Source organism: Equus przewalskii, chromosome 1 (assembly GCF_037783145.1).
Source record: "Equus przewalskii isolate Varuska chromosome 1, EquPr2, whole genome shotgun sequence".
Classification (NCBI taxonomy): Eukaryota; Metazoa; Chordata; class Mammalia; order Perissodactyla; family Equidae; genus Equus; species Equus przewalskii.
In genome coordinates this window covers 85,930,772-85,947,144 of record NC_091831.1, presented here as the reverse complement: position 1 = coordinate 85,947,144, position 16,373 = coordinate 85,930,772, and the positions used below count along the sequence as shown (strand labels likewise).

The 16,373-nt window shown below is 43.5% G+C and overlaps 1 protein-coding gene across 9 annotated transcripts in view; it reads left to right on the top strand.

Moving 5' to 3' along the window:
* Positions 1-500: 500 nt before the first annotated feature.
* CCSER2 (coiled-coil serine rich protein 2) overlaps positions 501-16,373 on the top strand; it is a 172,155-nt gene continuing 156,282 nt past the window's right edge. For all 9 annotated transcript variants that reach the window (XM_008519073.2, XM_070616403.1, XM_070616394.1 and 6 more), the window contains exon 1: positions 501-718. The gene's annotated coding sequence lies outside the window, so the exon portion shown is untranslated. The remainder of the gene's footprint in view (positions 719-16,373) is intronic.

Genomic DNA, 16,373 nt, shown 5'->3' with positions numbered 1-16,373 from the left:
AGCAAGATGCCCTGTTTTGGTGTGGTAGGCGGGATGTGTGGTTCAGGCACGCCCCACAGCACGAGGGCGCAGGGAACAGGGATACACTCGTAGACATCAAATGTTGCAGGTGTCCCATTCACCGAAGGGTGGGAGGGGAGCCCAGGTCAGTCCCAGAACTCGGACCACTCCTCTTTTCGTGGTCAGCAGGTGCAGTTGGCAGGTTTGACCGCGAGCAGCCAAGGTCAGTCCAGGAAGCCGGCCGGCTAGAGGTGGGGGAAGCCGCCAGGCCAGAGTAACGGGCTGGGCGGGGCAAAAACCTGAGTCAGGGGGCAGCGAGGCAAGGTCAGCGGAGGGGGCGGGGCCCGACGCGGGGGCGGGGCCTGGGCGCAGCTGGCGAGAGCGCGGGGGCGGAGCCAGAGGTGGGCTGAGGCCGCAGTCAGGCGGCGGGGGCGGGCCCGGAGGGCGGGGCCTGCCGGCGCAGGGCTCGCGCCTGCGCAGGGGCGGCCGGGGGCGGGGCCGCGCGCGCGCTCTGCGCGGGCCGCGGAGGGCGGAGTCCCGCGGGCGCCGGCGAGGGCGGGGCGCGGCGGCCCCGGAGTCCGGCGCTGCCTCAGGCCGCGGAGGCGATGCTGGCTGCCGCGGGGCCCGCGGGGATGTGACGAGCGGTCCTCGCCTCTCCGGCTGTGCTGGGGCCCGTAGGTCGCTGGGCGACCCGCAGCCGGGCCGCGACCTCCGCACGGTGAGAGCCGGGGTCGGGGAGGGGGCCGGGCCGGCGTCCGGGAGGGGCAGTGCCCGCGGAGCCAGGGCGCGGGGCGCAGGCCGGGGCCCGGGCGCCTGGGGGGCACTGGCGCCCCCAGACCCTTTTCCTGGGGCCAACCCCTGGAGCCCTCTGCGAGCCGCCGAGGCCGGGCGACCCCCGCGCGGCTGTGACCGGCGCGGCCTCAGACCGCCGGGGCTGCAGCATCTCTGGGCGGTCGGCGCTAGGCGGAGATGCCCAGTGGTTTCGGAGCCGGGATGCTGGGGAGGGATGAGCGCCTCTGGTACCCGGGCGCCCTGAATGACGGGGTGTTTTTTTTTTTCTAATTCCTGGGCCAAAACAAAGACACACCCTAAAGCACATCCTGAGATAAAACTTTGGTGGACCCCAGCGTTGCCATAGGTTCAGATGCTGCTGCTCAACGCCTCGTTAGGCGTCTGCTATTTTTACACGGAGATATCTGTATTTTTTTATGCACTTGTCACAGGAAAAGGAGGACGGTCTCCCTCGAGGAGCCGGCGGTGGCCAGGCTTGAGTTGGAATTTCGATAATTGCAAATTCATCTTTGGAGGCTGCCCAAGCCAGTTCGGCGTGCGGTGCCCAGGCCGGGCCTGCCTTCAGTGATGGGTGGACTCTTCGTGGTCCCAGGTTGGAATGCGGATGTTTCACCCCCATGGGTGAGATAAACTGAGCTTTAGGCTTTTTGGAATAGCCATTGGAAAAGGCCTTCCTTTTCTCCGTTTTTCCTGAGCATTAAAATATCATGGAACCTATTAATTTTGCCCTTTTTGTAAAAAAAAATCATCATCATTTAGACTAGTTTAAGGAGTTTAGTGGTGGCGGCTCTTTAACCAAAAGGAATTTAAGATACTCCTCTCGTGCAAAAGATAGGCACAAAACATGTTTTATCTGTCATCAACATATGATAAGGATGTCAGCATTCCTGAATGTTTGGCCTGGAGTCAGTCTTCGTCTCCTGGGACTTTTTTACTGTTTGCCTCTCTTAATTTATTATAGCTCTTTAGTAATTTCTTACTTGGTTTTCTTTCGTGTTCTCAACGACATTGAGTTCAAATAATCTTTAGGTAAAAAACACACACTTTCTTGAACCCTTTGGCTGTAATTCATACTGTTTTATTTCAGTGTCGTGTTAATATGCCATAGTAGGAAACTGCTAGAAGCCATCCTGAGAGCCGGAACTTTCCATTAAGAAAACAAAACATTTTATTCTACCTTTCCACGTCTAGACCTGCTTTCTTTTCCTTGTTGCCTTGACTCAACTCATCTGACTGTTTGGTGGGAGAAGGGGACTTTGGTTCTATGTTTATAAGTCCGTCACTGATTCTGCATAATCTGTATTTGATAAAAGTACGAGTCCTTCGCAGTTTCTGGTATTTGTCTCCGTTTCTAATTTCTTTCTGCCGTTTCGCCTGCCCTCTCCATACAGAGCCTACTTCGAGTTCTGTGAAGATGACTTCTTCCTTTATGGTTTTGCACTGTGCCCTCCATGGAGATTTCTTCTCTGCCTGTAAACAACTTACCCTTCAAGACCTAAGCAGAATATCACCTCTGACCCTTGTCCAGCCGTCTCTCCCCTTGTCTTGACTGATCCAATAGCACATCGTACATTTTGCAGTTAGCGTTCATCAAAATCGTAGTTAATTTTTTTGTATGTCTGTCTGCACTAGACTTCGGGGCTTCTTAAGGGAAGGGACCTTTGCAGCTCTAGCACGTGCTGTGTGTGGCACAGGTACTCTAAAACTATTTATTGAATACATTTTTTTGGAATACTCTCAGTCTTGAGTATAGCTTTCAGAAAGGCAAAATGCGTTAACTACCTCTTTCACCATCAGAATACTTAGCAAAGATGAGTGCACAAGGTACTTTTAAACTTCTAAGAATGAAGTCCGAATTATTGTTGTTGCTGGTTAGGAATAAAACCCCAGTTATGACAGAAGAAACCAATACGTTTTGTGACGCAACAATGAAATGGACATGGCCAGTAAGGGCTGCTGCTGTTTTGATCTTAGCACTTTATTCTGAGGTGAAGTAATTTGCCCATGGTCATGCAGGCAGAAAGGGACAGAGGTGGGATACAGTCCACATCTTTTGTCCAGATCTTTTTACTTTTGCCCCCAGTTTCCTAATTCTAAGTCTTGATAATTGTTATATAGTCTGAGTGGGGGTTTTTGAGAGGCTTGGGCATGTATTGGTAAAGGAGGTCTATTAAATTAATAGAATATTGAACTTGAAAGAATTAACTGTTGGTTTGGTTCAATTTTTTTTTTTTTTGAGGAAGATTAGCCCCTCAGCTAACATCTGCCACCAATCCTCCTCTTTTTGCTGCGGGAGACTGGCCCTGAGCTAACATTCGTGCTCATCTTCCTCTACTTTATATGTGGGACGCCTGCCACAGCATGGCTTGCCAATCGGTGCCATGTCCGCACCCGGGATCTGAACCGGCGAACCCCAGGCTGCTGAAGTGGAACGTGCAAACTTAACCTCTGTGCCACTGTGCCGCCTCTGGTTCACCTTTTAAAATTTTACCCATTAAACAACTAAAGCCTGAAGGGGCAAGTAACTTGCTTGAGGTTTCTTAGAGTGGCCTGTATCCCACATCTCCTGACCTCGTGGTCGTGTATTTGTCGTTACTCCATGGTGCTTTGCAGGGAGAATGAGGAAGTTGCCAGTTTTCAGAGGGAGAGCCAGTTGGCTTGTACATTCTCCCTCCTGCCATGCTTAGCTGCTCAGCTGCCATGCCTAGGGGTTTAGACCCTTGAGTGGCTGAGAAACATGATAATTCATTTGGGGATATAGGAGAAACCTAACCTTCACCAGTCTACTCGGCCAGATAGTTTTCCTTCCGTGTTTGGGGCCCTCTCTCCAGATGCCCCGTGGCTAGTGGCTTCTGCTCACCATATGGAGAGCCCATATCCCAGTTACCGTTTTATGGTAAAATGAGATTTTCCTCTAATAAGGTTACAGCTGGCTAATAGCATGGCTAAAATTACATGTATGGCTAGGCTATATGTGAGAAGAGCCTATTGATTTCTCCTATGTGATAAGTTGTTTGGTAAAAAAACCTGATTTTTGTGGTTTTGCCTCTGAAAAGTCAGTTTTGAAATGTGTACTTACTGTGCTGGGCATGATCAGTTCCAACAGACTTTTTACTTTACAAACAACTTAATGGTCAAAGAAATAAGAAAACTCAAAATGAACTTTGAATTTTTCTTTTCGTTTATTTCTTACCGTATATCCCTGATTTTATACTATAATCAAAGCGTGAATATAACGTTTAATATTTACTTTCATATATGTTTTCTTTCTGCTATAGTTTTTGTACATTTAAGTTGTTATATAGTATTAATAGTGAGTTGTTACTTATTTTTAATAGTTGGACGTCCAAGTTGCTGCCCATTTTGCAAGCAATGCAGTTAACATAGAGCTGTCCTTCGTTTTGCTTCTTTGCCTTCTGGCTAAAGTCCCAGGAGGGGGATTAAAAGGTCAAAGGGTACGAAGGTGGTTGTCACTTGAAAAATATTACTAGGTTTATTTCTGAAAGATTGTATTGATTTAGTCTCCTGTATTTTGGTTGATGAGTTTTATCATACTTTTATAGGCTTTTGTTTTTAAAAGTTTGTTTTTTAAAGATGGGTGTAAAGGCACCTGCTGTCTGACATCACTCTCCAAAATAGAAAAGCAAATGCAGTATTTTTGTAGTTTTATTTCTTCCTTTGAATGAATTGTTTGTCCTTTGCCCATAAATTTACTGGCATCTTCTTGCCAATTTTCATTAGCATTTAACGTCATAAATATATTAGTTTCTTGAAATATGTTTCTGATCTCTTTTATTTTTGTAGGCTTTGCGGTTTTTAGGATTATGAAAATGACTGACTAAGAAAAATTTCGTGATTTCATGTTTTGGTTGTGAGGTCAGATAACGAATGTCACTCCACCATCTGATGCACGCTTTTATTTTCTTAAGCATCTACAGTTTGTGTTATTTATATATATGTATCTCTTTAACAAATTATATGTGCAATGGAGATTGAATTTAATTTCCGTGGATTTTATACTATAGAGAATCACGTTCTTATAAATACCTAAGTGATTTTCCATTGGTAAGCTGCTGGCTTTTTTCTTCCTGAACTTGAATGGGAAGCAAAACAAAACAAAAATAACCTAATTGTCTTTTTATAAATGGGTACTTGCTTTTAATAAACTATGGTAAATTTAGATGAACCAAAATTTTCACGAAAGCAGTATGTTGGATAATTGAAGTTTTTGTTGATTCAGGATTGACCAGAAGCTCCTTTCTGATTTAACCCTTGTTGTTAATCATTCTAAAATATATGAAAGTAAAGCTTTGGTAGTCTGCTGCCTTTGGGATCGAGGCATTCTATACAGATGCACTATCTCAGGGCAGTAGTTAACACTGATTGCTGAGCGCCGTGCGTGCTGGTCCTTGGCAGGGAGTTTTTTTCTTTTCTTTTTCTTTTTTTTTTGAGGAAGATTAGCCCTGAGCTAACTATTGCCACTCTTCCTCTTTTTTGCTGAGGAAGACTGTCCCTGAGCTAACATCCATACCCATCTTCCTCTGCTTTATATGTGGGACGCCTACCGCAGCATGGCGTGACAAGTGGTGCCATGTCCGCACCCGGGATCTGAACCGGCGAACCCCTGGCTGCCGAGAAGTGAAATGTGCACACTTAACCACTGCGCCACCGGGCCGGCCCCAGGGAATTTTTTCTTAATTCTCATAAAGCACTAGGAGGTCGGTTCTTTTCGTACCCTCATCAAATGAGAAAAGTTAGAGAGGTAAAGTGACCTACTGAAGGTAACCCAGCTTGTAAGCAGTGGAACTGGAGTACGATCTGCCTGTTGTTGAAAGGCTCTATTTGAAAAGTGTATTGTATTATCTTATTTTCTGTGCTAAGGATTTGAACGTTATCTCTTAGGCATTGGAAAGATATTAGATGTTTCAAAGCAGGGGAATAATATGGTAGGTTATGTCTGTTAGGGAGATGGCCGATGTGGCAGTGTGGAAATATATTGAATTGTGTTTCTGATAGGAAGTGGTTGAAGTAGGTCACGAGAAGAGAAGCCTGAACTGCACGGTGGCTTAGGAGATGAGGGGATATTGAGGAAAGAGACTGTGACTTAGTAACTGACTTGCCAGAGAGTGGGAAGCTGGAGTGCTGATTAGGAAGGTACTGAGTGGGGTAATGACAGATGAATGTGCGCTCACAGCACTTCGTTATATTTCTTTCATAGCATTGACTTTGATGTATTGTACCTAATCTGGTGACACATCTAGCTCCTCCACTGGATTATGTGCTTGTCAAGGACAGGGACTGAGTAGAAGACATGAGCTAATTCAGGGTGAGCTAATACAGGAAGAGGGCAAGAGACTGAACCGGGGGTAGGAAACACCAAATCGTCAAGATCAAAGAGTGGATGGAGGAGGAGGAGCTCTAGAAAGTGACAGCTGTTAGGGAGGAGGGGGGAGAGCCGTCAGTGCCCAATGTGGGGGAGGAGAGTTAAGGAGAGGGAGGTATATTAGCACGGAAGGAAACACAGAATGCCGCCTCAGGCTACACACGGTTGTGGTTGCTGTCCCTAATATGATATGCTGATAACCAGTGGCTGTAGAGAGCTACGTTGTCTTTCCTCTCTTCCTGGCTTTCTTCTTCCTCATACCTGGCTCAGAGTGTCCTGCGGCGGCCTGCCTCTTTTAGCTTCTAACATCTGCTTGCCCCAGGTGCTGATGCTGGGGCGTGACTCGGCCTGTTGAAAGCAACCAATCAGAACTCTCCTTTCTTTTTAAGTGAATTGACCAATCAGAGTATGTTAGGTATAACCTCTGAGTTTTCAGCTCTTCTCTGCGGAGTTGATTGCTTTTGAATGACCCCAGAGTTGTCTCTGTGACTTTCAAGACTTGCAGTTGGTTATTTTGAGATTTGGAGCCATTGGGAAGCCAGAGGGTTCTTAAAGGCTGTATCCGTGAAAACTGAAGTTTCTCACCTGTTTACTCTTCCGTGTTGATCAGTAGATTAATTTGAATATAGTTGGATCATCTTTGAAGACTGTTGATCTTAAAAATGCCCCAGGACCATCATTCCAAATAATTAAGATTCTTAGTTCTGTTCTCTTTGTACAGTTCTATAGCTATCTAAGGTGTGTGGGCTTGTTTTAAATTTCTTTGGTTGGTTCCTAACTTACTTCATATGTCTGTTTTTCAAAGAGTCACTTAGAAAAGGAGTTTGTGCTTGATTTGTTTTGCTGTCATTTGCTTCAGAGCATTCTTACCCTTCACTCTCTCCCTTCTCCTTCTGAGTTTTCATCTGCCCAGTTTCTGTTTTTGGTGAGTACAATGAGAAGGGAAAAAGAAAAAACCTATGGGTTATTACGTCTTTCTTCCTTCCCTTTCTGTGGTTGTTACCGTCCTCCTCTCCCCAATCAGTGCTCCCAGCTGTCCGATTTGGCGTGGCTTCCTGCCCCATATCTGCAGTTCTATGTGTGGGGATGGGAGAAGCAAGACAGCTCTTTAGCTGAGGATTGCTGGAGATCTAAGGGCTTTGGTCCTTCTGTAATCTCTGTTTTGGTGTCTGGTATTGAAAAGCCCAGGTGACCTGTTACATCTTAGCAAAGGCTTTCTATTCCCTTGCAATCTACCTCTCTTTAAAATGCAGAAAATAAAATCAGGTCCTGTTTCTTGGAATTCGTTCTCCCTCTCTCTCTGTCTGTCTCTCTCATGCCTCCCCCCATACCAAGATATCACAATCTTTGATGACTGAGCCCCTAGTGAATACACTGGGGAAAACACAGATAGGCAGACACCAGAAGGTACTTTGAATTGTTGTTGTCATCGTGTTAATGATATTTAATTGCAGCCTGAGTGCTTTGGGGAAATTTGAGAGCTTTCTCTGACCATTATGTCTTGGCAGCCAGTGTTCGGATTGGGAGTTAGGATTTTCTCGGAAGACCATAGCTTAGAAAAGCAGGAACATCACAGCTCTTTGAGTGTGCAGAATGGGTCTTGTGATATTTTGGTTTGAGTTGGCAGGCCAGCTTACAGGAAATATACCCAGCTGGTTTTTCTTTGCAGGGAGTGGGGAGGCTATGATGGCCATTTTCTTTTTTTCTTATTCTTCCTTTTATTTTTATTTTAAAAATTTTTCTCAAGTTTGTTTTCTTCATTTTAGCTTAGTCTGGACTTGTCAACCCTTATTTGTTATTGGCATCAGCCAGAGTTGTAGACTTGGCTCGCGTTGTGGCCACACTTATGGTGCACATTTTTCCAGGCCTTGAGAAGTTCTCCACCATGACTTCCTTCAGCCCAGGCTTTGAGACCAGATCCTGAGTCTGGATCATCTTTCTTCATGCCGTGCATCCTACCAAGAGATACCTGCTGGGCACTTGCTAGTCGTGATGCAGTGAAGAAACACATTTTCTGCCCTGGTAGAACTTAGAATGTACGTTCTAATGACAAGATACGGAAAATGAACATGTATATATGTAATGTGTCACCTGTTATAGTGCTGTGGAGAAAACAAAGCAGAATAAAGTGGAAAGAGTGTGTGAGGGGGCTGCTGCTGTTTTCTATGAGGTGCTTAGAGGAGGCTGAAATGATGAGTTAGATGTGGAAGAAGAGGTGCTGCGATCTAGTCTGCGCAGATGTTGGGGGAGCATTTGAAGAGGATGGAGCAAGAGTGCAGGTGTCTTGTGGCTGAAGCGTGCTTGACCTGTTTGGGGAATGGCAAGTAGTTCCGTGGAAGCATTGAGGGGAATGAGTGGTGGAAGGCGAGGTGGGGGCCGTGGGGGTATGAGAGAGGTGTGCATGATAGATCGGATATGGCCTTGGAGGCCAGTGGGACTTTGGCTTTTACTCTGAAGGTGGGAAGACCACTGAAGGGTTTTGACTTGTTTTAAATAGATCTCTCGACTGCTGTGTGGAGGTGTCAGAGGCGGGGCATAATGAGACCACTGAGCAGGCTCCAGCAACAATCCGGGGGTGGAGATGGTGGGGATTTTGGACAGGGATTAGGAGGGAGAAGAGCTCACATTCTGTACACATTTTGAAGGCAGAGCCAATAGAATGTGATGGTGGATTGGATGCGGGCTGAATTTTGGCCTGAACAGCTGGCATAATGGAGTTGCTGTTTACTGAGGTAGGAGAGGCAGGTTTTAGGGGGAAATAATGAGTTCAGTTTTGGACATGTTAAGTTAGCAATCCAAGTGGAGATATTTTCTGGACAGCTGGATATATACATGAGTCTGCGCTTCAGGGCAGAGTTGTGGGCTGGAGATATAAATTTCCAGTCCTTGGCATAGAGACAGTATTTGATACCATGAGAACTGATTAAGATAATCTAGAGAGTGAGTGTGGCCAGAGAAGAAGCCGTTCAAAGACTTTGCCTTCGGGTCCTGTAATGTTTACAGAGAGGAGGGGGGGCCAGGGAGTGGGAAAGGCAGAGGGAGAGTTAGAGCCAGCAAAGGAGACTAAGAAGCCCCCCATGAAGAAGGAGGAGAACCAAATGAATGGTGTCCCTGCAGCCAAGTGAAATGCTTTAAGGAGGGAGTGAGTGATAGCTGTGTCAGCTGCTACTGGATGGAACACTAAGATGTGACTGTTGGATGTATGTGAAAATCATCGGTGACCTTAACAGGTTGTTCCTGGTGGAGTGTGGGGATGAAAACTGGTGGGAGTGGGTCTAAGAGAGCACTGTAGGAGAGGAACTGGAGGCAGCCACTTCTTTCAAGGAGTTTGCTATAAGTTAAAGTTGAGAAAAACAGAATGATAGCTGGAGAGGATGTAGAGTCAAGGAAGTTTTATTTTTTTAAAGATGAATACTTTCCTGGTATCTTTGTATAAATACCAAGTATTTCTAGCTGATGGAATGATCCATTCGAGAGAAAGAAAAAAAATGACGGGAGCCATTTGTTTGAAAAATAAATGAAATTGATTTTATCTTAATCCGTGAACCCAGGGTGTGTCATTGTCATATATGTGTCTTTATGTGTTGACCTGTTTCTTTCAAATGAAGACACTGGCTGGTGGGGAAAGGTGTTAAAGAACATCCCCTCCCTCCAATTTGGTGAATTTTTATCAATTCAAAACTGTAGTTTTTATATGTGGGCAACAGAATTTTTTTATGAATCAATAGGAAGTGGGTTAAATGGTCTTTTTTTGCTAGTCAGTCTTTCTCTGGTAGCTTCTCTCTGTTATCATGCTCGGCAGTTTTGCACAGTGCTTGCCCTCTGGTAGGTTCTAAATTTTGATTTGGTAATCTCTGTCCGATACGGTACTTTTAGTATGAAGTTACCTTTGTAAAAAAGAAAAAAAAATTTTTTTTAGTTAAAAAAATACTTGTATAAATGAAGTACTTTTAAGGGGAAAATTTAATGACCACTCTTTTTCCTTTTTTTAAAATGTACCTGACGGTGCTTTTACCGTAACTGCTTCTGATTATTGAGTTGATGTCTGAGGCGAGTTCAGAAACTTGTGTTGAAAGCCCGTATTACGGTTACAGCACTTTGTGTGCCTCTTTCTGTGGTTCATTTATGTTTGAATAAGTAGTTGTCAGTGTGCAGTGCTGGAGCATTATTGCACTTGCTTCTTAATCCTCCTCACTGGTCTTCCTCCAGATTTGGTCCATGCTGCTGACTTGGATTTCTGAAACACAGATGTGAGCAGGTCCTGTTATTGCTTAAAAATCTTCTGTGGCTCGCTGTTGTCTGTGGAAGTCAATTCGTCCTCTTATCTGCTTCTTGCCCACCTCCTCCTTGGACTTGCGCCCTGCTTTAGGGCATCGGGAGTGCTCCCTCGCGGCTTCTGATGCGCATCTGATGTTTCTTCCCACAGGACTGCAGGGTAATGATCAAATTTGTTATCAGTGTGCAGAAAGTTCTCTGTGAGCTGTGGCCCTCATCTTCTGTCGTGGTTCCATGAAGATGAGAAACTCTTTGACATCTCTATGCTTTTGCACATACTATTCCTTTTTTCCAGAATACCATTTAGCTTCTTAGCTATCTTATTAAATGGCATCATCTTTTTAAAAGCCCAGTATAGATGTCTACTCTTCCAGGAGAGCTTCTAGGCATATTTTCATCCTGCCTCGTCTAGTTGTCCTGCATTATGTTCTCTGTTCCCGGTGTTCCTCTGACATTTTGCAGTTATTTTGTTGTAGTATTTGCTGTATTTTACTCTGTTTGCTTTTGCGTCTAGTCCCCCTTGCCCCAACATAAACTTATAGTCTCTCAATAAATTTTTGTTGAATGAATGAATGAGTAAAGCAAATAATTATTCAAGATTGACCCAATATTTCTTTTTTTTAGAAGATTGGCAACTGAGCTAACAACTGTTGCCAATCTTTTTTTTTTTCCTTCTTCTTCTCCCCAGAGCCCCCCAGTACATAGTTGTATATTCTAGTTGTGAGTGCCTCTGTTTCTCCTATTTGGGACGCCGCCTCAGCATGGCCTGATGAGCAGTGCCATGTCCGTGCCCAGGATCTGAACCGGCGAAACCCTGGGCCGCCGAAGCGGAGTGTGTGAACTTAACCACTCGGCCACGGGGCCAGCCGCCCAACATTGACCCAATTTTGATAGAGCCATTTGGTTGGGGTTTCACATCAATTTAATTTGTACAGACTATACAAATGAGCCATTCAGATACATTCTTAAAGACAGAGTCATACCTCAAAGTGTCTTAGAAATTAATACTCCATTAGATATTTCTTATGAGCAAATAATGAGATTTCTTGCGGATTTCATTGTATGTCTCAAATCTTTGTTTTTGTCTGAATAACTGGATATTTTTTTCCATTGTAATCTCAATTTTTCTCTCTGACATTTTCATTTGGATGTTGTCCTTAGATACTCTCCACCCCGAACACGTCTTAAACTTATTCCCTAAACTTGATCTGACTTCTCCCTTCGTGTTTTCTGCATCAGTGTCTTGTAAGTCACTTAGGTTTCTCTGAAGTATCTTTAGTCTCACTTCCATGTCTTATCGTTACTGAGTTCTATAATAATTCAACAAGCATTTTTTGGCCACTTGTGGTGTTCCTGATTTGTTAGTGCTAGTGATGAGAAGCCAAAGAGGAGAGGGTCTCAGTCCACAACTGATTATGATACAGTGTGATGAGTATAATAATATAGTAATAGTGGAATGTTTAGGGCACTCTGGGAGTAGCAAATATCTGTCTTTCATGTATCCCTTAATTCTTACTTTGGCTACTGCCAGCCTCTTTCAGGCCCACATTATTATGTTTAGATAATTTTAAGACTGTTTAATAGCTTGTCCTACCTTAACTCTCTTGTCATTCCAGTTCATCATGGATGCTGTCACCAGAGTAGTTGCCTTAAAAAGGAAAAAAAAACGTGTTTTTCTTCTTCCTGCTCACAGATTAAATTCCAAAATAGAATAAAACTGGACTTCAAAGCCTTTGGCCCAGACTTCCTTTCTTGTCTTCTGCTACTTGAACCTTCCATTCCAGCAAAACACTTCTACATTCTGTTCCAAACACACTTCACATTTTTCCTTTTTCGCCTTGTTGGTTTGAGCCACTGCCCCTCCCAGCAGTGTTTTTGCTCTTGCTTCCTCTGCTTCCTGAAGTTGTATGTATCCTTGGATGTGGTTCCTAATTACTAAATCCACTGTGAACCTTTTAGGTGATGATGCCCATGTTCTTAACACCTTCTCTTCCTGCCTTCATGACATCACTTGCTCCTGTTTCTCCTTCTTACCTACTCTTTCTCAGCTGTCTTTACCCACTCCTGTCCCTTAATGTTCATGTTTCCTGGAGTTTCATGCATACCTCTATTTTCCTCATTCTGTCATGCTTTCTTGAACACATACTGTTTTCATTGTCTCCTTTCTGTGTTCATTTCTCAGCCCAGTTTCTCTCTTGAGCACTCCAGTCCTTAGCTTTGCTTCCTAGAATGCCCACCTGATTGTCGAGCAGAAAGCCTGAAACTTAAAACGTCAAAAATTAAGTCCATGGTCTTCTCTAGACCCATGTATTCACCTCATTTTCCTTTCTTGGTTATGATGCTGCCAGTCACTCAGTAACCCAAGTTATAAACCTGGGATCATCTTGACTTCTGTTCTCTTATCCCTCATTTTCCGTTAGCTGTCAAATCCTTCCAAAGGAGCTGTCCCCTCTCCATTCCCTTTACTGTTTCCTGTGGCAGGGCTCTGATATCCCGAGTAGGTCATTGTCCAGTGCCCTTTAAAGTAAGTCTTCTGCCTGGTCCCGGATATTCTCTGGGAAATGCGTGTTGGTTGTATCCTGTAGGAATGCCAAAGGCAGAATAGTTTTGGGTCTGCCCTAGAATAGTGCTTGAAGCCTAGACTAATCCTTGTGCGTCCGGTAAAGGTCAATTTCCTCAATATCTCTGTTAGATGACATTGTTAGGAAATAATTTATACTTTTTACAAGAAATTTTCTTAAGGATTAAGAATAGGATCTGTAAGGATTTGAGGGGAAGAAAAAAAAACAAGGAAAGATATATGGAAACAGATTTCTGGTTGGGCTCAGTGCCAGAAATGCTCTTATAGGACGTTTTCTTAATGAGCTAGAAAAGAGATTAAAAGTTTGAAATAACTCTTGGTACTTTGTGTCCAAATGCCAGTTAGAGAGCAGTTAACTACAGGAAGGTCTTGAGACTGAATAGACAAAAAGGAGAGCTTGAGTGTGGGGAATTGTAAGCTAATACGTTTGAGTAGTACTTTGAAGAGATGCTGTTTAACTGTCAGTTAATCCCCAGGAGAGACGCCTGATATTGTTGCGTGTTCCTGGAAGATGCTGGCCTGATGTGCTAATGCTACAGATGTGGTAACATAATCTCTGTTACCTCTACGTCATCTAATATGTTTCCTAAGCACAAGTTGTTTAGTATTGAATCATTATTTTCTGAACCCAGATATAGAAGACCTCTTGAGTTTCTTGAATTTTTTCTTGGTTTGCTAACAGTATATTTTGGGTAGAATTTGTCTTGCTTGTAACGTTTAAAAAAATCCAAATTTGCAGAAAAGAATACTTTAAAGCTTGAGTCCCTTATATTCTGAATGATGTAGCACATATTTCAAATTAATTGTATTTTATATATTGTGAAATTTTACAAAGCTATTACGTGCATTTTTATTCACTTTTGCTGCTGTTATATTGTTGATCTTTATTTTCTGATGAATTTAGGGTTTATGAGGCTGGTTCTGGAGTCTCACTCGGAAGTTACCTTGAAAATATATTTAAGCATTCTGCACTGCAGCGTTTTGAGAGTGAGAGTAGGGTGTGTGTATTGTTTTGGTTTATATTGTTTTACCCAGGAGTTCCGTGGTGGAGGAAGTGAGAAAGAAAGGAAAAAGCTTCAGAGAGAGTTCCTGTGTTGGACCGAGGTAGGTGAGTGGTGTTTTGAGCCGAGGGAGCAGTGTGCTCTGGCAGGGAGTCCTGACAGGTCATGGTATGGTCACAGTCCTTGGGTGGTTTGGTGCGAGTGGAGGCAGGGTTTGTTGGGCAGTAGTGGGAGAGAGCAGCTGCAAAGGGATCCCAGAGCCAGGTTCTGAAGGCCTTTGTAATCTTACCTGCGCTCACGCACTGTCTGTGCATCTACAGACAGATTATGTGATTTCTCCAGGTTTCAGTTTCTCTAAATCTGCAAAATGAGAATAATAAAAATATCTACATTGTAGGATTGTTGTGAGATTTAAAAGAGATAATTCAGGTCCCTGGCACACAGGTGCTCAGTAGGTATCAGCTCTGCTGTTCGTACTGATTTAAGGCATTTGTTCTTTGGAGAGCCACTGAGGGTTTTAAATTGAAGAGTGACGTGATCAGATTTACAATTTTGAATCTTAGCTCTGGGAAAAGTATAAAGGATGTATTGGAGGGGAAGAAACTGAAGGTAGGGAATTAATGAAACCTATGCTGGAATACTGGCTAGAGATGGTAAGATTATAGATTAAGAAATAAGGTGGTGTTAGAGAAGTCAGGATGGATTTGAGAATTATTACAAATTGACATGTGCGTTGTATTCTGTGAGTTGGGGAGATCTAAAGGGAACTAGGGGAATGGACAACAAGGATGTAGACAGAATACCCAGCTGAGTAGGAAGTGCTGTCTTCTCCTCTTGGTAATAGGAGAGGGCAGAAGAGGGTGGTTAGAGGCACCTGGTCACCATTGCCTAGGATCTGATGGCTGAGCTGGGCTGTCCGCTGTTCCCCAGACGGGGCTGGAACATTTGGGCAACTCTAGATAAGTCCAGAGCAGTGACTTGGGCAGCACGCAGGGATAGCGTGCCAAGTGTCAGAAAGGTCTCGTGAGTGCAGGAGAGACGCGACATAAAGCACAAGTAGACCCAAGCCAGACCAGGCATGAAACAGGAGGAAGTAGTTCGTAAGGGGCTGGAAGGACAAACTGACAGTGTTGCACTGTGTTTGGATTTGAATCTCTGGGTTCTGCCCTTTCTGAGTGCTGAAAGAGGATCAGGCCTACTAGGGACTCACCGAAGTTTTGTTAATTTACAAGCTCAGAAGTATCCTTTAAGCATCTGGTATTTTAACATTTGATAGTGGACATTTGGAAGTGTTACCACATAGTCATTTTGGGTACAGATGCATTTCTACTTTATAGTTTTGTTTTTGGAGTACTTAGTTTATGTATATTCTCATTTAATCACAATCTGTTTGGTAAGTTTAATTGTTGCATTTGAAAAATTGCCTTTCACAGTGAAATGATTAGTTTTTAATTTGTTTAATAAGTTGAGTATTACCTTACATAATTTTACTTAAAGATTCTTTGATAGTAGGGAACAAAGTTCTGTCTAGAATGTTATGACGTGTATGTTCTTGTCACTAAAGTATTCCTTGCATTGTACTGACCAATTGCTAATACAGATTAAATATAAATGTACTTTGATTTTAGGGTGTGGTTGATACTCAGGCCTCAGCCTACAGCCTAAGGTATCCTTTTACTTTTTGTCAATCATATTTAATAAAATTGTAATTATTTCTGTTATTGAAGCAAACAAGATTGTGGTATTGTGCATAATTTTACTGGCATTTGAGTTCTGTGTCAGCAACCCCTAGACATTATTTCTCCTTTGCTATGGAATTAGAAGAAGACTCTTTCTACGTATTGCCATGTACAAGGCCAAAAAAATACTGTTTAGTAGAACGGCAGTTGTAACATATTTAGGTTTTTCAGTAACCTTTATTTCTTCACTCAATAGGTTTTATTGAGTATTTTTTCTACATATTATCATAGTCTTTAGGAATTAAAAAAACCCAGATATGTTGTAGTCCTTGTTCTCAAGAAGCTCCCCATGTAGTAGAGAAAGTAGAACACATGTAGACATGATTTTGAAAATAAAATAGTATGATAATTGCTATACATGGAGAGAGATGGGCGCGTACAGGAGGAGCACTCAATTCAGGTGGATGTCACATGAACATGCTCATTCTACAGTGAGATTTATTGCTATATGTTATGTGAGAAGAGAAAATGCAAACCCGGAGAGCTGTCATCTAGCAGCCTGACAGATCAGGACATCGGACAGAGTACATTCCAGAGAGCAGAGGTGTAGACCTTGTACTTCACAGGAGATTGCACACTGCAAGTAGCCTGCTGTTACAGTC